This window comes from Colobus angolensis, unplaced genomic scaffold (assembly GCF_000951035.1).
Source record: "Colobus angolensis palliatus isolate OR3802 unplaced genomic scaffold, Cang.pa_1.0 Scaffold16, whole genome shotgun sequence".
In the NCBI taxonomy this organism is placed as follows: Eukaryota; Metazoa; Chordata; class Mammalia; order Primates; family Cercopithecidae; genus Colobus; species Colobus angolensis.
Window position 1 is genome coordinate 11,927,675 of NW_012114710.1, and position 6,000 is coordinate 11,933,674.

The 6,000-nt window shown below is 38.3% G+C and overlaps 1 protein-coding gene across 3 annotated transcripts in view; it reads right to left on the bottom strand.

The window, feature by feature from the left end:
* The window catches only part of E2F5 (E2F transcription factor 5, p130-binding), a 46,051-nt gene that overhangs the window by 22,126 nt on the left and 17,925 nt on the right, over positions 1 to 6,000 (bottom strand). Inside the window, exon 1 of one of the 3 annotated variants that reach the window (XM_011937108.1) lies at positions 4,707 to 4,829. The exons of the other annotated variants lie outside the window; for them this stretch is intronic. The gene's annotated coding sequence lies outside the window, so the exon portion shown is untranslated. Of the gene's footprint in view, positions 1 to 4,706; positions 4,830 to 6,000 lie in introns of those variants that run through there. 3 annotated transcript variants of the gene reach the window in all.

The window sequence follows — 6,000 nt, forward strand, 5'->3', positions numbered from 1 at the left end:
ACTACTAGTGTTTCAGAGTTCCATTCTTGTTCCTCTTTCTGCTAAACACCATTTTCCTTACATAAACTTCATAAATCAACCATATCCAAATCAGACAGGAAGCCCTCAACTTTACCTTGGGTTCCAAATCTGTAATTCCGATAGGCTGCCAGAGACCTACTCTAGGATGTTCCACAGGCATCTTATTCATGTCCAGAATTGAATTTACCATTCCTCTCAATTCTTTCACCGTTTTGATAACTTCTAAGTGAAAATCACTACTATCTACTCCATTGACCAAGCCAGCAATATGGCAGTCATTGATAATTTTTCCTATCCCCATAGACTCAGCACCAGGTTCTGTCATTTCCACTTTCCTATTCCCATAGACTCAGCACCAGGTTCTGTCACTTCCACAATGTGAAGTCACCAGAATCTCTCCATTTCTTATTCTCCCTGCCTCTAACCTAGTTTAGGTCTGTAAATCTGCCTGCAATCCAATATTCTCTTCAGGCAACAGTCACCTGATTTATAGCCTCTCAAATGTACCCACATCTTTCTCTGCCTCTTGGCTCTGTCATATACTGTCTTGCTGACTAGGAATGTCCTCTCACTTAACTAAAAACTAATAGCTATTTGTTGAAAGCTTATAATGGACTGATTGGGTCAGCATTGGTAACACAGAAGACAGTCCCTGGCATACAGCGAAACATGGGCAAACAAAGGAATAAGTAATTCCATATTGTGATAAAGGATAGTAAGGCAAAAACCCAGGTTGCTGAGAAGGAGAATAAGCAGGAACCTACTTTAGTCACTTCAGATTAAGGAAAGAGTCAGGACAAGCATCTGTATGCACTGTATTCCCTTAGTTTCCATTGCTAACTGTCACAAATGACCAGAAATGTAGTTGTTTAAGACAACGCAAATTTTTAAAATAAAATTGGCAATTAGAAATTGTATATATTTATCATTTACAAAATGTTGTTTTGAAACATGTATACATTGTAGAATGGCTAAATCAAGCCAGTTAACATGCATTATCTCACATACTGATCATTTTTTTTTGTGGTGAGAACACTCAAATTCTATTCTCAGCAATTTTCAAGAATGCAATACATTGTTTTTAACGATAGTCACAATGATGCGCATTAGATCTCTCAAATTTATTCTTGTCTAACTGAAATTTTGTATCCTTTGACTAACATCTCCCCAAGCTCCTGGTAACCACCATCCCATTCTTAGATTCTATGAATTTGACTATTTTAGATTCTATATAATATAAGTGAGATTATGTGTCTTTCTGTGCCTGGCTTATTTGCTTAGCAAAATATCCTCCAGGTTCATCCATGATGTCAAAAACTGACAGGATTTCCTTCTTTTTTTATGGTTGAATAGTAGCACAAATTTATTATCTTATAGTTCTACAGATCAGAAGTCCAAAATGGATCTCACTGATCTAAAATCAAAATATTGATAAGGCTGTGCTCCTTCCAGATGCTTTAAGGAAGAATCCATTTCTTTGCCTTTCCAGCTTCTAGAGGCTATCACACTTCCTGGCTCATGACCCCGTCTTCCAACAGCAGAAAGGTCATTTTCAAGCTTCCACCTCTTTGATTCTCACTCTCTTCTTCCACTTTTAAGAACTTTCTGATTACAACAGGCCCAGCCATATATTCCAGGAAAAATCTCCCCATCTTGGCCGGGCGTGGTGGCTCACGCCTGTAATCCCAGCACTTTAGAAGGCCGAGGCGGGAGGATCACTTGAGGTCAGGAGTTCGAGACCAGCCTGACCAATATGGTAAAACTCTGTATCTACTGAAAATACAAAAATCAGCCAGACATGGTGGCGGGCACCTTTAGTCCCAGCTACTTGGGAGGCTGAGACAGGAGAATTGCTTGAACCCAGGAGGCGGAAGTTGCAGTGAGCCGAGATCATGCCACTGCACTTCAGCCTTGGCAACTCCGTCTCAAAAAAAAAAAAAAAAAAAAAAAAAAAAAAAAAAAAAGAAAGAATAATCTCCCCATCTTAAAATCAGCTGATTAGCAACTTTGACCTTAGTTTCCCTTTCCTATGTAACTGAACATATTCACAGGTCCTGGGAATTAGGACATGAACATCTTTGAGGGACCACTGTTCTGCCTACAAAAACATCTAAAAGAAGGGAAAAAAAAAATCAGATGGTTTAGAGAAGTGGCCAGTTGTGTGTTTGTATATGTGTGGTACAGTGGTGGTGGTGGTGTGTGTGCATGTGTGTTTACACACGTGCAGAAGTCCATTTCAGGCAGCAGGAAACACCTGTGCAGCAGGCCTGAGGTGGGAGGAGAGGGCATGTGAGAGTGCTGAAAGTCAGTGAGACTGGAGTCATCTAAGAGGGAGTGCATAGGTCAGGTGAGAGAGGAAGGAGGGCCAGACTAGGCAGGATCTTGTAGGTGTCTGAATGTTGTTCTAAGTAAAGGTGTAATATAACCTTAAATTCTTAAATTTGATATATATTGATGACATTGGAATTCCTAGGTCAGTTCCCAGCTACTCCCTGAAGCCTTTTATGGCTTTTGTATCACCAGTCCTCAAGGCTCAGGTAGGTGCTTCCAAACACCCCTCACAGTGTGAAAAGTGTGGAACTGCCCACTTCTCTTTTTCTGATAACTATAATCTGGAAACTACTAAAATAAAGAACAATGGGGCACATATTTGTGAACACATTTGTTGTATGAAATAGGAAAAAAACATAAAAACGTATATACCTATTAATAAGAATGGCTAATTCTGGGTAATATAACAGATCAAAATTATGAAGACATTATAAATCATGTTTACAATTTGGAAAAACAGGTTGGGTGCAGTGGCTCATGCCTTATAATCTCAGCACTTTCAGAAACTGAGGTGGGCGGATCACTTGGGGCCATGACTTCAAAACCAGCCTGGCCAACATGACGAAACCCCGTCTCTACCCAAATACAAAAATTACCCAGGTGTGGTGGTGCACGCCTGTAATTCCAGCTACTTGGGTGGCTGAGACAGGAGAATCGCTTGAGCCCGGGTGGTGGAGGTTGCAGTGAGTCGAGATCTCATCACTGCATTCCAGCCTGGGTGACAGAGAGAGACTCTGCCTCAAAAATAATAATATTAATAAGTAGGAAAAATAAACATTTGATCTCAGCTATAAAAAGATGTAAGAAATAGGAAATACTAAAAATTGTTGACAGTAGTTCTCTGTGAGTGGTTGTATACTGGGCAAGTTTTACTCTAGACTATATTAACCTTTTCCCAAGCTTTCTACTATTTGTATGTTACTTCAGTAATTGTATTTAAGGTTGGAAAAGGAACATCAGAAAATATATCCTCACTTTCACAAAAATATTAAGATGTAAAAGGAAACTTATGGACTCTTAATTGAGAACAGTCAGTCTTCACTGGCAAAATTAAAACAATGATTTATTTAGGAAGAGATGGAGCAAGATGGCAGAGTAGGACTCTTCAGCAACTTTCCCCAGGAGAAACATCAATTTGAACAAGTATCCATGCTATAACATACCTTCACAAGAGCTAAATAAGCCATGTGAGAGATTATACTATCTGGATGCAGCACAATATTAAGAAAAGTCACATTGAAGAGGGTAAGAAGGGAAGTTTTATATTACCCCGTCATCCCTCCGTCAACCCTAGGAAGCATGGCAAGAAGAGAAACACCATCCCTTTAGCTCCAATGCTAGGATTGCCAAAGTAAAACCCAACACTGGTGAGACCACCACAACCCCATGTTCCAGGCTAGTACCCATGGACTGAAGATCTAGACCCAGCCTGGTGCCAAGCAGGATCACATAGCCCCAGGATTCAGGCTTTCATGGCAAACTCAATCTCTGGGCTGCACCAATGCCAGGCTGATGTCAGCAGTCCAGGGCTCTGGACATCTCACAACACCAGAGATATCTCAGTGAACTTTGGCTTCAGATGTGTACCACTCCTATGCTGGCCACATCTGCCCCAAGCTTCTGGCCTGTCTCAGTGCTCAAAGTGCTGAAAGAAACCCTGCCAGCCAAGAATACCAAACCCAACAAAGCAGTCCTTCAGAAATGAAGAAGAGATAAAGCCTGTTCCAGAAAAACAGAAGATGAGGGAATTAATGACTACCAGAACTGTTTTATAAGAAATGGTAAAGGGAGGTCTTCAAGCTCAAAAAAAAAAAAAAAAAAAAAAAAGATGCTAAGGAGTAACACAAAACAATCTCAAAGTCTAAAACTCACTGTTAAAAGTAAGTACACTGACTAAAGATATAAGCAATTTATGCAGCATCATCACAGAATTAAAGTATTCTGGATTTTGTATAAAAGTTAAAAGACAAAATTATTAAAAATCATAATAGCTGCAATAATTTTTAAGCAATAGACAATATAAAAAGATAAAACTTGTGACATCAAATATTCAAAATGTGAGGAGGGGACTGGAATAAGAGCGTAGAGGCTTTTTTGTTGTTAAGTTTGTGTTTGTTTTTGTTTTTTTGTGATCAGAGTTGTTATCAGCTTAAAATACCCCATCGTAAGATATTTTTTTGTAAGCCTCATGGTAACAACAAAGCAAAACCTACAGCAGATACATAAAAAGGCAAGGAATCAAAACATACCACTAGACAACAACATAATTTAGCCACCAAAGAAGATAGAGGTAAAGGAAGAAAATGTCTACAAAACAACTATAAAACAACAAAATGAAAGTATTAACTCCTCACCTATAAATGATAACCTTGAATGTAAGTGTTAAGTTCTCCAATAAAAAGGCAAAGTAGTTAAATGGATTTTTAAAGAAAGACTCAACTTTATGCTGCCTATAAGAGGCTTGTTTCACCTGTAAGGACACAGACTGAAAATGAAGGAATGGAAAAATATACTCCATGCAAATAGAAACCAAAAGAAAGCAGGTGTGGCTATACATATATCAGATTAAATAGATTTTAAGTCAAAAACTATAAAAAGATACAAAGGTCACTATCTAATAATAAAAGGGTCAATTCAGCAACAGGAGATATAACAATTGTAAATATGTGTGAACCCAATATTGCAGCACCTAAATATATAAAGAAAGCATCAATCTGAATGGAGAAATAAACAGTAATAATAGTAAGGGATTTCAACAGCCCACTTCCAATAATGGAAAGATCAAAGAGAAAGTCAATAAGAAAATTTCAAACTTAAACTATACGCGAGATCAAATGAACCTAACATCCATCCAACAGTAGTAGAATACACATTCTTCTCAACTGCACATGGAACATTCTCCAGGTTAGATTATATATGAGGTCAAAAAACCAATCATAACAAATTCTAAAAGACTGAGATAATTACAAGTATCTTTTCTGACCACAATCGTTAACAAGAGAAACTACAGAATATTCACAAATATATGGAAATTTAAAAACAACATGCTCTTAAACAACTAATGAGTCAATGAAAAAATATAAAGGGAAGTTGAAAAATAACAAATGAAAATGGAAACAATGTAACAAAATCTATGGAATACAGCAAAAGCAGTTCTAACAGGGATTTTTCTTTTTTTTTTAATGCTTGGATTGTCAGAGAAAACTAAGAGGGAATGTTTTATATATACATATATACTTTAAGTTCTGGGGTAAAGAACGTGCAGTTTCGTTACATAGGTATACACGTGCCATGGTGGTGTGCTGCAACCATCAACCTGCACCTACATTATGTATTTCTCTTAATGCTATCCCTCCCCTAGCCCCCCATCCCCCAACAGGCCCCAGTGTGTAATGTTCCCCTCCCTGTGTCCATGTGTTCTCCTTGTTCAGCTCCCACTTGTGAGTGAGAACATGCTGTGTTTGGTTTTCTGTTCTTGTGATAATTTGCTGAGAATGATGGTTTCCAGCTTCATCCACATCCCTGCAAAGGACATCAACTCATCCCTTTTTACGGCTGCATAGTATTCCATGGTGTATATGTGCCACATTTTCTTAATCCAGTCTATCATTGATGGACATTTGGGTTGGTTCCAAGTCTTTGCTATTG